Source organism: Spinacia oleracea, chromosome 3 (genome assembly GCF_020520425.1).
Source record: "Spinacia oleracea cultivar Varoflay chromosome 3, BTI_SOV_V1, whole genome shotgun sequence".
NCBI lineage: Eukaryota > Viridiplantae > Streptophyta > Magnoliopsida > Caryophyllales > Amaranthaceae > Spinacia > Spinacia oleracea.
The window spans coordinates 71414750-71433665 of NC_079489.1; positions in this window are offsets into that span (position 1 = coordinate 71414750).

Here is an 18916-nt window from a genome sequence, read left to right on the forward strand (position 1 = left end):
CTACCCTTGAGGTTAAGAACGGGAGGAAGTAACTTCACTACTTTTTCTGACGGGTGCCCCATCCTTTTATGCCATAACTCTAATGTTGACTTGGCTCCATTTACCGAAACATGTTGCACCGAATCAACTTCTCCGAAGTAGTAAAGTCCATCTGTCTAACTCCCGTTCCAATTTTCATCCCCGTTTGGTCCTGTATAGAACACATAGAAGAATTAAATTTGACAACACTCTGCAAATCATCATTTAATTGGGAAACAGAGAGTAAATCGCAACTAAATTTAGGAACATAAAGCACATGTCTGAGAATAATATTGTCAGATAGTCGGATCGAGCCTTCTTGATTAACGTTTTCCTTCTTGCCATTAGAGAGTGAAACGGGGATGTCATAAATATTTGAAATATCAAACAACCAAGACTTGTCACCTGTGACATGATGCTGAAGGAAATGTGTCCTTCACCCAAGGTGTATTAAGTCTAGTACCAAGGTTCAGATTAATTACGAACAATTAATTCAGTGAGATCAAGTGATCGGAACAGCTAGCTGGAGCAATGCTTCCGATCAGTGAGTTCTGATCTATATTAGACTCACAGCTTACTCTTGATTGAACCTATAAGGTCACACCAATGGCATGTAACAGATTACCGGATTAAATGAATCGGAAATTCATTTAATAGCTTTTCGGGAATTAATTCGGAAAAACGTAATTAATATACGATACGACCTTGCATCGGAATCGTATATCGTATCGCGAATATTCGTAAGCTAGGCGAAACGAATAATCATATCGTACGACGGTGATTCTTCATATACGATACGATAAATAATAGTCGTAAGGCGTTAGTCGCGAATACAAGCAGCAACGGAGTTGCCGGCCCGTCGAGCCAAGCGCGCATATGACCTACAACAAGCTATAACGAGCGCAAGCTCCACTAAATGGTTAGAGGCCATGAAACCCGAGATAGACTCCATGTCTGAAAATCAAGTCTAGGATTTGGTAGATATGCCGGATGGGTTTACACCTATCGGATGCAAATGGGTCTTCAAATTGAATAAAGACAAAGATGGAATTGTATACATATACAAGGCTAGATTGGTAGCAAAAGGTTACAGGAAAGTTCACGGCGTTGACTACGATGAGTCCTTTTCTCCAGTCTCTATGCTTAAGTCTATTCCGTTAATCCTTGCTATCGCCGCGTTTCATGACTATGAATATGGCAAATGAATGTCAAAATTTCCTTCTTGAATGGTGTTCTTGAAGAGACTGTGTTTATGAAAATGCCGGAGGGTTTTGTCGATCAAAAGCATCAAAGAAAGGTATGCAAGCTTAAGAAATCCATTTATGGATTAAAGCAGGAATCAAGGAGCTGGAATAAACGATTTGATGAAGCAGTCAATAAGTTTGGCTTCATCAAGAATCAGGTTGAATCTTGTGTATACAAGAAGGTCAGTGGGAGTAAAATTGCATTCCTAGTCTTGTATGTAGATGACATACTACTTATTGGAAACGACATTCCTATGTTGGAGTCTGTAAAGACTTGGCTTGGAAAGTGTTTCTCAATGAAGGACTTGGAAGAGGCACAATACATATTGCGCATCAAGATCTATAGGGATAGATCTAAAAGGATGACTGGACTAAGCCAAAGCACTTACATTGACAAAGTGCTAGCTAGGTTCAATATGATGAAAGCCAAGAGAGGCCATCTACCCATGACACATGGCACATATCTAAGCAAGACTCAGTGTCCTAAGACATCTGATGAGCATAGAAAGATGCGTGGAAATCCATACGCTTCGGCTATTGGATCCATCATGTATGCTATGATTTGTACAAGGTCGGATGTTTCGTATGCACTCAGTGCAACAAGCAGGTACCATTCAAAACCAGGTGAGGCGCATTAGACTATTGTCAAGAATATCCTAAAGTACCTGAAAAGGACTAAGGATCAGTTTCTGGTCTATGGTGGTACATATGGTTGGTTGTTAAGGGCCATACGGACGCAAGCTTTCAAACCGACAGAGATGATTTCAGATCACAGCCTGGTTTTGTGTTCTGCCTTAATGGTGGAGCAGTAAGCTGGAAAAGTGCTAAGCAAAACACTATTGCGGATTCTACAACTGAAGCCGAGTACATTGCTGCCTCAGAAGCAGCAAAGGAAGTTGTTTGGATTCGGAAGTTCATCGAAGAACTTTGGGTTGTCCCCTCCATTAAAGGACCAATGTCTTTGTATTCCAACAATAGTGGAGCCATTGCCCAGGAAAAGGAGCCTAGGAGCCACCAGAAGTCCAAGCACGTACTACGGCGATTTCACATACTTCAAGAAATCGTTGAACGAAAGGAAATCGAGATTTGCAAGGTTGGAACTGACGATAACGTCGTGGATCCATTGACTAAACCGTTGCCACAAGTGAAGTACAACTCACATGTAGCAACCATGGGAATCAAGCATGTTGGAGAATGGCTTTGATTTTCTAAGTTTTGTTTTAGAACATCTGTTAGATCTGTGTTTAAAGCAATTGGTTTAACCATTTCATATTTATGAAATTCATTATTTCATATTCATTTAATTTTGGTTTAGTATTAAATGATAAGTCCATGTGATTCAAAATATTCAAATGGGATGTCAAGATGGATTCTTCGACAAAGAAACACCCATAAGTGAACTTGAATATTGAAGTCACAAAGGATCCCTAATCCAGGTCATTGAAAGGTGGACGACCAATAACTAATGAAGAATAGATTGCAAGTAGATTTGTAGTTCGGTTTCTTGAACTAGATTTACTGGATGTCAGAATATTTTGCATAGATACTTATTGGATCTTGTATCGGATTGACCATGAGAACACTTTAAGAGATTAAAGTCATGTCATAAGTAGTTCTCATTAATGGTGATTAGAACCATTCCTTAGAACATGAGTAATTATGATTGCTCGGTTAAGAATTAGTTCGCTCTAATGCTAGCAAAACTTCGCACCGTAAAAGGAGGCTATAAAAGTAGTTATTGGGCGTATTATGAATCAAAGTGAGTATTCATAGATTGCAAGAATGGATTGTCCAACTATCTTTGATAGGATATGGTGTTGTTGTGTAACAAGGCCTCTCGGAGAGTTAGATACTGTGAAAATGCATGGTTGTGCCCAGAATTATTAAGGCTTAACCTTCTGTAAAAGTTTAACAGTTGAACTCAGTAATCCGAGAAACACTTCTGGACCTAATAAGGATGGCTTGGATCTTACCTTATGTTTAGCAAGTAACACTAAGAGACAAAGGAATGTGAATGCACACTTGTCTGAATGACAAGTGGGAGACTGAAGGAAATGTGTCCTTCACCCAAGTGCATTAAGTCTAATACCAAGGTTCAGATTAAATACGAACAATTAATTCAGTGAGATCAAGTGATCGGAAAAGCTAGTTGGAACAATGCTTCCGATCAGTGAGTTCTGAGCTATATTAGACTCACAGCTTACTCTTGACTGAACCTATAAGGTCACACCAATGCCATGTCACAAATCACCGGATTAAATGAATCAGAAATTCATTTAATAGCTTTTCGGGAATTAGTTCGGAAAAACATAATATACGATACGACCTTGCATCGGAATCGTATATCGTATCGCGAATATTCGTAAGCTGGGCGAAACGAATAATCGTATCGTACGACGGTGATTCGTCATATACGATACGATAAATAATAGATTTAAGGCGTTAGTCGCAGATACGAGCCGCAACGGAGTTGCCGGCCCGTCGAGCCAAGCGCGCATGCGCGTAAGGCCCAACGAGCCAGCAAGCTTGCGCGCGGCAAGCAAGCCAGCCCGCAGCACGAGTGTGCGCTCACAAGGGGCATCAGCGCAGCGAGCATAACAAGCGAGGCCCACGTCCCATCGCTGCTGCTCGGTTGCTGTGGGCTTCGGCTACGGCTTGGCTTGCGTGTGGGTGTGCATGCGTGTGGTCGGTCAAGGCCTTGTGCCTTGGCCTATACACTAATATAACCTAGGTTATATTCCACACTCTTAAGTCAGTTTTTCCAACCCTAAACCCAATTCATAAATTACGTAGTTTTAGTTTTGCTCTCTACACAAAACTTTTCTTCTCAAAAAGAAAACACTCTTGAATATTGTCTAAGCTACGATTATCAAGACGGATCTGAACGTGTCGGTGAACCAAATAGAGGAACGACAATTGGAGTTCTTTGTTCGTGTTCGTTGATACTAAACTCGGGAAAACACGCTGCGAATGTGAGTTTGCTTAATCTCAACTTTATACATGTTTCCTGGCTTTGGAGATTGTTCCACACATGTTATATGTATTTAATTGTATTCCCCTACAGATGCGTTGCTCCGGTTTCAATAATCTATGAAGTGGTAGTAAACTTACCGTTCAAACGATGATCCAAAATCTTAGACGTACCAAATAAGCTCGCGATCGCCTTCCATTGATCCTCGGTGTAAAGTTGTTATTGGGCTGAAGATAAGGTGTTGTCCACGAAGCTCCTAATACCTTTGGATGGGATGGGTGGGGTTTCTTCATCACCACCCGCCATTGAGAGAGAAGAAAAAAAAACAGTATACGTAAAGTATAACAAGGTTCCCAAGATCTAACTTGCTCTTGATACCATTATAAGATTAATATTCAATACTTGAAAGCTTGATTTATTACAGCATAAGCAGCAAGTATTTATAGTATAATATAAATGACTAATCCTACTTGAACTAGGTAGTCTAGGAATACACATAAGCTAGTTTAATCCATCATAAAAGCTAACACTAGCATTAGAATTATAGTCTAATTCTAATTAATATATTTCCCTAACACTCGTACATGGGAGAGGCCATCAATCGGAAATGGTCAACCTTATATTAAGGGCATCCCCATAAGGCACCTTGATCGACCAACAAGGTAAGGTGCTACTACCTCCATTTCAAAATGATTTTTACACTTTTCATCTTAGTCTGTTTTGTAATTTTTTTTACATTGTACTCCCTCCATATTTCTCTTCTTCTTGTGGTCACTACACTTACTCAAAGCATCTTTTTACTACAATAAATAATTCACCCACTACCTCACTTTCATCTTATTTTAATAAATTCAACTCACTCTTCTAAAATTACATATCAGTCAAAGTGTATCCTTTAATAAAATATGGAGGGATTATTTTTGTAATAGCCGTGATTTTTAAGCAGCTCTTAATATGATACTAAAAGTAATTATCGTCTTAAATATGTTATTATAATTTTTCTTAAACCTAATTTGAGATTAAGATCTTAAAATTTTATTAAATTTGTGAATGAAGTTGAAAATTTTAATATTATATTTAAGTTAGTCTTCAAATTGATTTTCGGGTTTAGCCTCGGGATAGTTTTTGGAATAAAATTCGTTTGAAGATTTGAGATTTTTTTTACTCCGAAGTAAATCGTTTAAACCCAAGGATTAATTGAAATTAAAGTTTTTGTCGAAAGAATGAATAATATTTTTACTAAAATATTTTCCCTAAATAAATGAATTTTGTTTGATAAAAAATTTAATTAAATAATTGAGATTAATATATTTAAGCCAATTTGTATAAAAAAAGGAATTTCATTTATACTTTATAATTACAATTATTTCACTAGAAATTTGATCCTCTAATTTTCAATGAATCAGGAAACTTCTCCTCTCCTCTTAACTCTCATTTTCTCTCTCCCCACCTTCGACACTCTTCTCTCTCTCTATCCTACTCTATGCACCACCAGCACCTCCGGCGTACTCTGTTCTCCCTCGCCGATTTGCTTCTGGTGATGTGTGTTGTTTGTGTTGTTGATTTGCTCTGCCACCTTCCTTCCTCTACCTCCCTCTTGTACTTTGCGTCGCCGCCGCCACTAACGGTGGCGTTTCGGGGTCTCCATGCTTGCTACACTACTTGATTGGTAATCTCTTTAACTCTTATTCACTAATTTATTGAATTGAATTAAAATCCCCAAATTAAGCAAATCCTAACTTTCTCTTTCTTTGATTTTCTCTCTCCTCTGGTCATGTTGGCACGCTGTTGCCCCTTCCTTATCGCTGGTGTGTGTGTGTCACCGTCGGTGAGCCTTGCTTGTTGATTGAGGGTGGTTGTTGTCATTCTTCTCCTCCACCACAGCCTCTCGCCGGTTGTTGCCACCACCGCCGCCTCCCCTTCGCTGCTGCTTGCGGCGACTCTACTCTTCAGCCGTCGTCGATGTTGTTGTTGTTGTGGATTGATTGTTGCTTATTTTTGTGTTGGTCTTGTTGTTAATCCTTGGTCTTCCATTTCTCTATGGGTATGACCTCTAAGCCGTTATACTTTTCACCTATGTCCGTTGAGCCCAATTAGATTGCAAAAGTCATATGGAATTTAAATCTTCATTTGGTTTGTTATTTAATAATATAGAAATGATTTCAGTTTTCTAACTTAGTAAGACTCAATTATGTGAAAAGCAATTTCAATTTATCAATTGTAATGGATTCCTAACTGAAAATATAACTAGATTTATGAGTTGAATTTATTAATTAAATGGTGCTTGTAAAGCAATATAAATTAATGTCATGAGAGTATATAATTTTTCAAACACGATTTATGTTGTATTTTATTAAAGTAAAAGTGTTTTCTGTTGGTTTGAAATATTCGATCAGAAGCTAATAAAAGAGATTTCTGAAAGGGGAATTCAATTGAGTTTAATTATGGTTAGTTTAGAGTGAATTTCGAATGGTTGTAGAGAGATTTCGAAGAGAGTTCGATTTATATATAATTCGATTAAAGTAAATAACTTATTGATTTGTGACTTTACGTGTGGAGGGGTATTATTGGAGGTCTATTAAGGAGAATTGGATTGCGGAGTTTAAGCGGGGATTGATGATCGAAATGTATAGTTCTTGGAGTCTATTTGTTGGTGATTGAAGGCACACATTGTCCAACCATCTTCATTACTTGAAACTATAATTTGTGTTTGAGTATGATAAATTGTTAGCAATATTATGCAATATATGTATTTATGTTTTAAATTGTGATTTGCAAATGAATTTGTGATACTTGATGAATTTCTATTAATTTATTGATTTGATTCCTTATTTGATGAAATGAAACGGTTTTGAATTTGGAAAATGCTTGTGAGTTGTGAGTGAGCTAAGAATGTGCTTTTTAGATATTGAATCTATCGAGAGTATCTTGGGTTGAATATTGAAACTAGATAAGAATCAGGTTAATCATGAAATTTGTAAATGAGTTAAAAGGGTTAAGAAGGGTTATGCATGAGGATGCTAATGGTTAATTCAAGTGGAGGTCGAACTTAGAAGGTCATGAGGTTATAACGAGTCCTAAAAAATACAAAAAGATCAGTGTCTTTTAGCCACAAGTTATTAATGGAGGAATTAAAGTATTGCAATTAGAAGGACACAAACTATATTTAGTATGTAACTAAAAAAACGTGTTAAACTTTAAGGCGATATTTCTTTTAAAAGACGTTTTATTAATTATTTTATAAAACCACATCTATTTTGATTTTTCTAAAAGTCAAATGTTTTCTTTAAATCGTGAATTATGAATTAAGAATAGTTTTGAATGTCGATAAAGATTTTTAATGAACTTAAGAGTTAAAATTTTTGATATTTTGATATTTTGATATTTTCATAAAAATGAATGTATTTTCTTAGATATTAAAGATTGTTGCAAGAAAATGAAATCTTTCAATAAAGTTTCACAAAAGGATTTTTGTTAAAAAAATGATGAAATGCTTGCTAAGAATGATTAAATGATTTTTAGTTAGTAAATATAAAAAATAAATTAATAATGATCACTCATTTACTAAAGATTGTTTTTAATTATATCAAAAGGTTATTTTTAAATGATTACAAAACACATTTCAGGAACATTAAGCTCGCCTAATTTAGCTTAACATTTATAATTAAAACATACTACGAGTATAATCAATATTTCTTTAGAGTCTCAAATTATTAAACCATACTAACGAGTCTTGAGTATGATTAATTAATTGGGTTAGGGAATTATTTTGAGAAGAAGATTGAGTTGAAATTGTAATCCCCCGTAAATTTATAAATTTTATTAATATATTTTAACGTATATTATTTATATCTAAATAGAATTTATGAATTCTAGTAATAAAAATATAATTAACGTACATTTATTGTATTTTAAGTACGTTCTATATATTTAACGATTTTTGAACTTTATTATATTTATATATTAAAAGTATATTTAATTTTATTTAAATATATTCTAAATATTTTAACGGTTTGTGCAATCAAAAATAATGTTTGAATTTTAAGTTGAAAAGAATTCGAATTACGAAAATCGATTGAATTTAGAAAACGATCCTATTTGGTTTTAGATTCAAATCCTAAAATAATATCCTAAGTCTAGCCCAAAGGGGTAAAGCCCAATAGTATAAACCAATAAACCCCATACTCCCTTCCTCCTCAACTTCACGTGAAAACAAAAAAACCAAAAACCCTCCCCTCATCTTCTTCCCTTGCTTCACGTGAACCCTCAACACTCCAGCCTCAGCCGCCGGCCGCTGCCACTACAAGCCGGACCACCGCCGTCGCCGCTCACGGTAGTCCCTTCTTCCTCTTGCTCTTATCTTTCTTTCACGTTTCTCTCCTCCTTAACTCCTTAAGCCTTGTTTTATTTGTTACAGTGAACCAGAACCACCGTGCGTCGGCCACCAGCTGCGCCACCGCCACTGCTCAGCCGCGAACCTCACCTCCTCATTCCCTTCTCCTTCGCGCAAGTACTCCTCTTTGATTCTTTCTTGCGCACAGCCACTGTGCTGCCAACCGCACCACCGTCGAGCGCAACCACCACCTGCTCGGCTGCATCCTGCCGTGTCACCCAGTTCTCCTGACCACCGGCCGCTGCCGCACCTCCCTTGCCGCCGACCAACACCCTTTGAATCTTTTTTTGGTTATTTCTTAAACCCTACGTAACTAATTATTTTAATTTTGTTTATTTAATTAATTTATGTTTCTTGAATTAAATTTATAATTTTTATGATTAAGTTATGAAATTTCAGATTATATGTTGTTGAAACTAATTTAATTATTTTCAGATTTGTTAATTACGTTAAGTTAGGGTTTTAATGGAGTTTTAATAATTTAATTCATATTTCTTGAATATAAATTATAAGTTTTATGATTAAGTTAGATTTTCAGATTATATATATTATGCTTAATTAATAATTTAATTTTCAGATTACATAATTGAATTGAAATAAGAGTTTTTAATTATTAAAGTGTGAATTTTTAAGGTTTTAATGATTTAAATCATAATAGAATGACTATATATTATTAAAGCTATTATTTTTAAGATTTTAAGAATGTGGATTATGTTTTGTGGACGTTTGAAATTATTTTATATTGCTGGAAATTTTAAAAAGGAACGTTTGTTGGAGTTTATGATAATTAGGGATCGTTAGGGAATTAATCAATATTCTAGGAAGTTAATTAATTAAGTTTCGATATTGGGGAATGTTCTAAATATGTTTAGGATGTGTTTAGAGTACGTTAGTGTTGCTGTAAATTATTAGGAATTGATCTGGGTACGTTTCTTGATTATTTTAGGCGGAGAATTATTTGTGGGCGACTTCTGAATTCGTTAAAGTGGCCTATCAGTTTGTTTACACAAGGTACGTACATACCTGTGTGCTTGGAATGTGTGTTATCTGTTGAATCATGTTGAAAATTGTTGATGAACTTGGTTACGTTGAAGTTTACATGTTTAATGTTGTTGGATGAACGTGTTGAATATGGATTGTAGTATGAGAATTATAACATGTTAGTATGGATTATTGATGCAAGCATGTCAGTTGGGAACTTTATTTTATATATATATATATATTGATTCAGATCGATTGATCGTTGTTCCCTTTTAGCTTTTCACTACTTTATGAGGGCCGAGGACCTTGTTTAGTAAGTTGAAACCTTATACCCATATAGAGGGGTTGATCAGTATTAAAGGAAAGGTTGGATTTAATTGGAATGAGTCTTGATTGATACCTTTGTGATCACTTGCTTAATTCCAAGATAAAAATAGTTGTGCATAAATGTTGATTGTATGACTTATGTGATTGTTAAGTCATAACAGAGTTTAATTTGTAAATCATGTAAAGTGAAACTAAGTAGCAATAGCTTTAGACTGTGCACGTCTAAAGTGACGGACAATCAGGAGTTGGGGTCATGGGTAGCCTATGGCTTTTTCTGGGGCCGGATTGATCACCGGTTCTATTTATTCAAAAGTCCCTCGATATCGCAAGTCATTGAGGTTTACGGAGTCGCGCCCGTACCTCGTGTTCCTTAGTGAAGAAGAAGAAGTTTCTAGTAGACAACTCAGTCCATTGACTATTTCAATTAAAATAATGTTAATGATACAAAGGTCTAGTTCAGTCAAATATAGTCTTCAAGTCAATATATCTTGATTATCCTTGCTTATGTTTTATTTAGTACCATGTTAAGATTGTTCGTTTAATAGAATCATGTTAGGATTATTATTGATTTAGTATGTAGTACTCAGCTTTGCTGATTACGTGCTTTTGCTTGTGCATGTTGATCATGGCTATGCCTTATTGATCCTGTGATGACCCAATCTTTGGTGAGCAGTCTCTAAGGATCAATAAGCATTGTCCATCTGCAGGTTTGAAGATGTTGCATCATTGGGATCGGGAATAGAGAGCTTGTATTTAGTTTTGATTTGCTAAGTTGACTTGGGTTTGTTAATTGGGACTTTAAACTTATCGTACTATTTATATTTCTTTATTTTCGTTGGATGATTTTTGGGATTAAATCTGTAATCGATTATTTATAAACCTAAAGTTAGTTTTATGTTTTCCGCTGCAAAATTCTGAATAAGCCGTTACGTTTTCACACGGGCGATAATGCCTTGATAATTCTCTACGTTTTATATTAAAATGTTGTTTTAGAAAAAAGAGAATTGTCGGGGTGTTACAGAAATATAATGAGAAAGAAGTAAATAGATGACGAAAGAATGCGAATTATAATTTGAGAATGAATTAGATATATAAATTGATAATAAAATGCTTTGTTAGGGAAAAGTAGCCGTGCATGTATTTCCTCGTGCTCACATGCATCGGTGATGAAAACAATTGGAAGCGAGTGCTACATCGATAGACTCATAGTAAGCGGGCTTGACCAATAGTTAAGCAAGCTTGAACCGTAGTAAGCAGACTTCACCCGTAGTTAGGGACATGTCCTGATTCGTCTTGCAAGCATATTGATGAAGGGTGATGACCCCCATAGGTTAGAGACAGTCGGTCAGTATGACCTTCTCTATTCGTGTTCACTTTCCCCAATTGCAAAACTATTATGTTGAGGTTGAATTGCGTATTTTTGCATTTAGTTGTGAAATTCTTATGAATGTGTAATATGCATTTGAAATATATTATGAAGCAAAGTCGTATGACTTCGGCAACGTTGTGGAAATGAGTTTCCCATCGAGTTGGGAATATATATATATATATATATATATATATATATATATATATATATATATATATATATATATATATATATATATATATATATATATATATATATATATATATGTGTATATGGCATAAACTATAGTTTGGGACAAAATTACATTTAATTGGAGAAATACTTGGGTTATCGTTGTGGGTAATTATCGGAAAAGGTTGTGATTGAAAATAAATAAGAGTATGAGAATAACTAGATGAATCATAAGTTGTGAGTCTAATTATGTTTGATGTGCTTGTGAATTTGGGAATTTCGTAAGATTATAAGTAAGGTCTCAAGGTATCGCGAGTGATACTATATTCCATTATTTTCCAGATTTCTGTCTGAATAATAAGGATTTCCTGAAATAAATTTCAAAGAAATTATAATTTTTTTTTTATCAAGTAATGTTTTTTAAGTGTGTGAATAAGTGAAGTTGCTTTGCAAAGAAAATGTAAACTAAAACAAAATTATTTTTAACCACCAATCAAATGCTTTCATGTTGGGTAATATATACTCAGATTTCAGCTGATTTTGTTCTATGAACCTGTCCTGGTGGGGGGATAGTTAAATTGTTTTGCATGAAGTAATGATCAAGTCTAAGTTCAGGTGTCGAAGATGCTTAGAGTTTTCGTAAGGTCTTATATGTTCCAAGGTTGGATTATGAACTCTCCAAGTGTAGTTAAGTCATTCAAAAGTTTATTAATGGAATTTAATATTTCTTCTAAGAGTTTCTAGTTTATATGTTGATATCAAATCCTCGTTTAAAGTGTGTAATTAAGTTAAGTTGGTTTCATTTAAGATTAAGTATGCATAGTAAGCAGCTCAATATGGGCGGGCTGTTACAGTTTTATTCTATTTTTAGACATAGAACTTTACTATCTTACCCCTATATTACCCATAACATTTATCACTGTCCACCCACTTTCTCTTATTTTATTAATTTTTTCTTACATTCACCCACCTTTTTACACTTCCTTACTTACTGTGTCCATATTTTATTACATACACCCACCTGTTTACACACTCTTCCTTTTTTTTTTCTCTTAATATTTGTGCACTTAAGTAACCGTAAAGAATATTATTCTTTTTGGTGTACCACCCATTTCACCCTTAAGGCTAATCCGGATTCGGGGCGAGTTCTGAGTGGATAGGTTTCAGTCCCCTCCCAATTGTTATTTTGGGGGATCGAACACAGAATCCTTCCTACCAAGTTCAGTCTCAATCACCACTGAACCAACAAGCAATTGATACCTAAAGAATATTATGAAACGAAGGCAGTAGACTAGTAGGAGTTTGTTTGCTGTTAGCTTCCACACAATATGTGAAATAAATCGTAGGTTATAACCTTCCAAAAACCTTATAGAAATTTAAAATAAGAGTAAGCTTTGTGTGATTCCGTCTTATAATTAGAAGAGTATAAGACCAAGACATCACTTAACTATTAACAAGAAAACCATAAATATTGGCTAAAAAATCCTAAATGTTAAACTTGTTAATACCTAATCGTATTTATTGGCTTAGAACTAAGTTATTAACAAGAATCTTATATTAACACATCTATATAATATACTAAAGAGAGGAAATTAATGTGGTGATGACAAGTGTCACTCATTGATTGACCTCTCTTTTAATATAGATAATTAAATTTAATAAAAAAATTAAAACAACAAAATTTTCAAATACCAATAAAATCACGTAATTTGTGATTAACTTTCCAAAAATAGAGCTGAGATTTACATATACTTAAAAATATATATAATTTGTAAATTGATTGTGTAATTATTTTGTTAACTTTAAGATTTCGTTATATACATGGAGAATATCTTATAAACTACCTTTTCTTTAGTTTGGTAACAAATCTAAAAATATAATATTATCTTTTTTATAAAATTTTAATCCATTATAAAAATGTAAGCGCATGTAGTCTAATAATTTGTACTTACATAATTAGAAAAAAGAGTGTATACAAATCTTAATATTATACTATTTTAACAACTAAATTCGATAATTAAAACCGCAATTAATTGTACTATTTTATACGCAATATATCTACATCTATATAATACAGAGTATACTAAAAGAGAGGAAATCAATGTGGTGATGACAAATGTCACTCATTGATTCGCCTCTCTTTTAATTAAAATAGTATATTAAAAAATTTCTACATAACATAATGACTAATCTCACTAAAAAAATAGTTAAAGCAAAAAAAATTAGAATCTTAATTAAGGAGCAAAGAATTTATATTACATACGGAGTATACGCATAATGTTTTCCTAACTTATGTTTATTTTGTAGCAATTATATATACAGAGTACTACCCATAAATAATATACTTTTTTCAATATTATAACTAATAAAATCAATTTTGAATATTCATAATAAACTTAAGTCAAAATATTTAAAATTTATTTGAAAGGAAAATTGGATTATTTATCGAATATAGGGATGTCAGATTGTTAGTGGGCTGGTTTTCTGGGAGATCTCCTTGTGCATCCGCCCCAAGTGGGCGGCGATGGACGAAAATTTATTGGGTAATGGGGTCAAAAATTGTATTTGTCGCGGGTGAAGGGGGCGATGATGGATTTCAGATTGTACCGTCTGAGCCGCTAATCTTTCATCTAACTTTATAATGTTTTGTTTATTTACTCAGTAACTCTAATCAGACAAACGGATTTTCAGAGGCTGTATACTAAAAGAGAATTGGATTATTTATCGAATATAGGGATGTCAGATTGTTAATGGGCGGGTTTTTTGGGAGATCTCCTTGTCCATCCGCCCCAAGTGGGCGGCGATGGACGAAAGTTTATTGGGTAATGGGGCCAAAAATTGTATTTGTCGCGGGGGAAGGGGGCGATGATGGATTTCTGATTGTACCGTCTGAGCCGCTAATCTTTCATCTAACTTTATAATGTTTTGTTTATTTACTCAGTAATTCTAATCAGACAAACGAATTTTCAGAGGCTGTATAATAGAGTTTTAAAATTCAAAACTCCCTTACCAAAAAAAAATTCGAGTCTAGGGGTTGGTGTGGATACACGGGGATGGGGGTGATGAAGAGGTGATGACTTTTATTTTGTACCTCTCGAGACGGGGTTGGGAGGGGTGGGTATCTTTTTTATCGTGGATAGATGGGATAAAGATGAGAATCGTAGGTGGGTGCTGGTGTGCAGGTCTTGCCCCGCCTCAAAGTCATCTCTAGCTCAATAAAGTACTTGGTCTAGATAACTGTTAAGTGACCAGGTAACCAGATTGACGTTGTGGCAATGAGTTTCGCATCGAGTTGTGAATATATATATATATATATATATATATATATATATATATATATATATGGCATAAACTATAGTTTGGGAAAAAATTACATTTAATTGGAGAAATACTTGGGTTATCGTTGTGGGTAATTATCGGAAAAGGTTGTGATTAAAAATGAATAAGAGTATGAGAATAACTAGATGAATCATAAGTTGTGAGTCTAATTATGTTTGATGAGCTTGTGAATTTGGGAATTTCGTAAGATTATAAGTAAGGTCTCAAGGTATCGTGAGTGATACTATATTCCATTGATTTCAAGATTTCTGTCTGAATAATAAGGATTTCCTGAAATAAATTTCAAAGAAATTATAATTTTTTTTTTATCAAGTAATGTTTTTTAAGTGTGTGAATAAGTGAAGTTGCTTTGCAAAGAAAATGTAAACTAAAACAAAATTATTTTTAGCCACCAATCAAATGCTTTCAGGTTGGGTAATATATACTCAGATTTTCGCTGATTTTGTTCTATGAACCTGTGCTGGTGGGGGCATAGTTAAATTATTTTGCAGGAAGTAATGATCAAGTCTAAGTTCAGGTGTCGAAGATGCTTAGAGTTTTCGTAAGGTCTTATATGTTCCAAGGTTGGATTATGAACTCTCCAAGTGTAGTTAAGTCATTCTAGAGTTTATTAATGGAATTTAATATTTCTTCTAAGAGTTTCTAGTTTATATGTTGATATCAAATCCTCGTTTAAAGTGTGTAATTAAGTTAACTTGGTTTCATTTAAGATTAAGTATGCATAGTAAGCAGCTCAATATGGGCGGGCTGTTACAGTTTTATTCTTTACTATCTTACCCCTATCTTACCCTATATTACCCATAACATTTATCACTATCCACCCACTTTCTCTTATTTTATTAACTTTTTCTTACATTCACCCACCTTTTTACACTTCCTTACTTACTGTGTCCATATTTTATTACATACACCCACCTGTTTACACACTCTTCCTTTTTTTTCTCTTAATATTTGTGCACTTAAGTAACCGTAAAGAATATCATTCTTTTTGGTGTACCACCCATTTCACCCTTAAGGCTAATCCGGATTCGGGGCGAGTTCTGAGTGGATAGGTTTCAGTCCCCTCCCAATTGTTATTTTGGGGGATCAAACACAGGATCATTCCTACCAAGTTCAGCCTCAATCACCACTGAACCAACAAGCAATTGATACCTAAAGAATATTATGAAACGAAGGCAGTAGACTAGTAGGCGTTTGTTTGCTTTTAGTTTCCACACAATATGTGAAATAAATCGTAGGTTATAACCTTCCAAAAACCTTATAGAAATTTAAAATAAGAGTAATCTTTGTGTAATTCCATCTTATAATTAGAAGAGTATAAGACCAAGACATCACTTAACTATTAACAAGAAAACCATAAATATTGGCTAAAAAATCCTAAATGTTAAACTTGTTAATACCAAATCGTATTTATTGACTTAGAACTAAGTTTTTAACAAGAATCTTATATTAACACATTTATCTATCTATATAATATACTAAAAGAGAGGAAATCAATGTGGTGATGACAAGTGTCACTCATTGATTGGCCTCTCTTTTAATATAGATAATTAAATTTAATAAAAAAATTAAAACAACAAATACATCATCGCCCCTTCACGTACCCGCGACAAATACGTCTGTCTGATTAGAGTTACTGAGTAAATAAATAAAATATTATAAAGTTAGATGAAAGATTAGCGGCTCAGACGGTACAATCTAAAATCCATCATCGCCCCTTCACCATCGACAAATACATTTTTTGACCCCATTACCCAATAAACTTTCGTCCATCGCCGCCCACTTGGGGCGGATGCACAAGGAGATCTCCCAAAAAAACCGCCCCACCAACAATCTAACCTCCCTATATTCTATAAATAATCCAATTTTCCTTTTAAATAAATTTTAAATATATTGACTTAAGTTTATTACGAAGTTTCAAAATTGATTTTATTAGTTATAATATTGAATTTTTTATTATTATTTATGGGTAGTACTCCATAAATATAATTGCTACAAAATAAACATAAGTTAGGAAAACGATATGCGAATACTCCGTATGTAATATAACATTTTTGCTCCTTAATTAAGATTCTAATATTTTTTTTCTTTAACTATTTTTTTAGTGAGATTAGTCATTATGTTATATAGAACTTTTTTAATATACTATTTTAATTAAAAGAGAGGCGAATCAATGAGTGACATTTGTCATCACCACATTGATTTCCACTCTTTTAGTATACTCCGTATTATATAGATATAGATATATTGTATATAAAATAGTAAAATCAATTGTGGTTATAATTATCGAATTTAGGTGTTAAAATAGTATAGAGTACTATATTAAGATTTGTATAGACTCTTTTTTCTAATTATGTAAGTAGAAATTATTAGACTACATGCGCTTAAATTTTTATAATGGATTAAAGTTTTATATATAAAAAAGATAATCTTATATTTTTAGATTTGTTACCAAACTATAGAAAATGTAGTTTATAAGATATTCTCCATGTACATAACGAAATCTTAAAGTTTACAAAATAATTACACAATCAATTTACAAATTATATATTTTTTTTAAGTATATGTAAATCCCAGCCCTATTTTTGGGAAGTTAATCACAAATTACGTGATATTATTGGTGTTTGCAAATTTTGTTGCTTTTATTTTTTTTATTAAATTTAATTATTTAGATTAAAAGAGAGGTCAGTCAATGAGTGACACTTGTCATCACCACATTGATTTCCTCTCTTTTAGTATATTATATATAGATGTGTATCCTTATGTAAGTCTAATTGATTATTTAATTAATTTTGTACAAGACTTTTCAATATCTATCAATCTCAACTGTTTAAATTTAAAAGTAAATCTAGTCCATTCAGTTTATATATTCATTCAACTTCTTCCACTTCATCTACTTCTTTAACACTCAATATTAATTAACCATCTATTTTATATATTTTTACCACTTTTAAATTTCATTCCTATATAAATCATATATTCCCACTAGAATCACAAGCTCTCAATAAATTTAGCACTTTAAAAAACGGCTTAACAACCACTATATAATTGCGTTCACTGAACGGGCTTAAAAGCTAGTTGTTTTATTAGAAAAAGATAACTACCTAAGAATACTTGTATAATAAAACTAAGCATTATAATTCGACAATAAGAGTGTAATTGTAGTTTTATACTTGTAAGACGATCTTAATTAAAAAGCCGTACTACCTTTGTTCCATAATAATGTTTCAGTTTCTTTTTTCACGTATGCCTATACTCATTTTATGTAATTTTTATCTCTAGTTATTCATTAGTAAAAGAAATATAAAATTTGATTTTATTAAAGTAATTATTGAGACGAATTAAACAAATCCCATATGAACATGTTTTTTCTTTTATAAGAATGTTTTTAAGAAAATTCTCTTCAATTATGAATGATGTCAAAATTATGAATTAGAACCTCATTATGGAATGTAGATATGGACATGATTTTATTATATACTACTTTTTGGGTCCGGACGATATCCCGCGTTACAACATTAACAACACTCACATTTACTTCTTTTTTTGCAATGATAACATGAAACATGTAATAGTTTAGTGGTAAAAGTTTTATTGTTTAAGTTCAAGGTCAGGGGTCCAAACCTTACGCAAACCATGTTTGATTACTTATGCCTTTTATAGACTCCTTCAATATCTTTCATATTTTGAAAAAAATATTCCGTAATAATTAATCGTGAGTGAGAATCATCTTCAAATTTATGCTGCACATTTTTATCAATTTTATTATGTTCTTAAGAAGTTAATTTAAAATGGTAAGAAAACAAAATGTTGATTTTGTTGGAGGGTATTTTAGTAGTGAAACGAATATTCTATTACATAATACTAAAACAGACACCAAGAATAACACGTGTCACTTCCTGGTGCAATTTTTTGTCGCCAAAATATTTTTTAATGTTTTTACTTTAAAAAAAATTACATTACTTCCGTTTAGGAAACTAAGAAAAAAATGAAATAAAAATATAATTCAATTACCATAAATGTAACTACATAATATATTACTAGAGGAAAGATGAATCAATGTTATTTTTTCCTTTACAATTTGATTTTATTTTGTATTATTA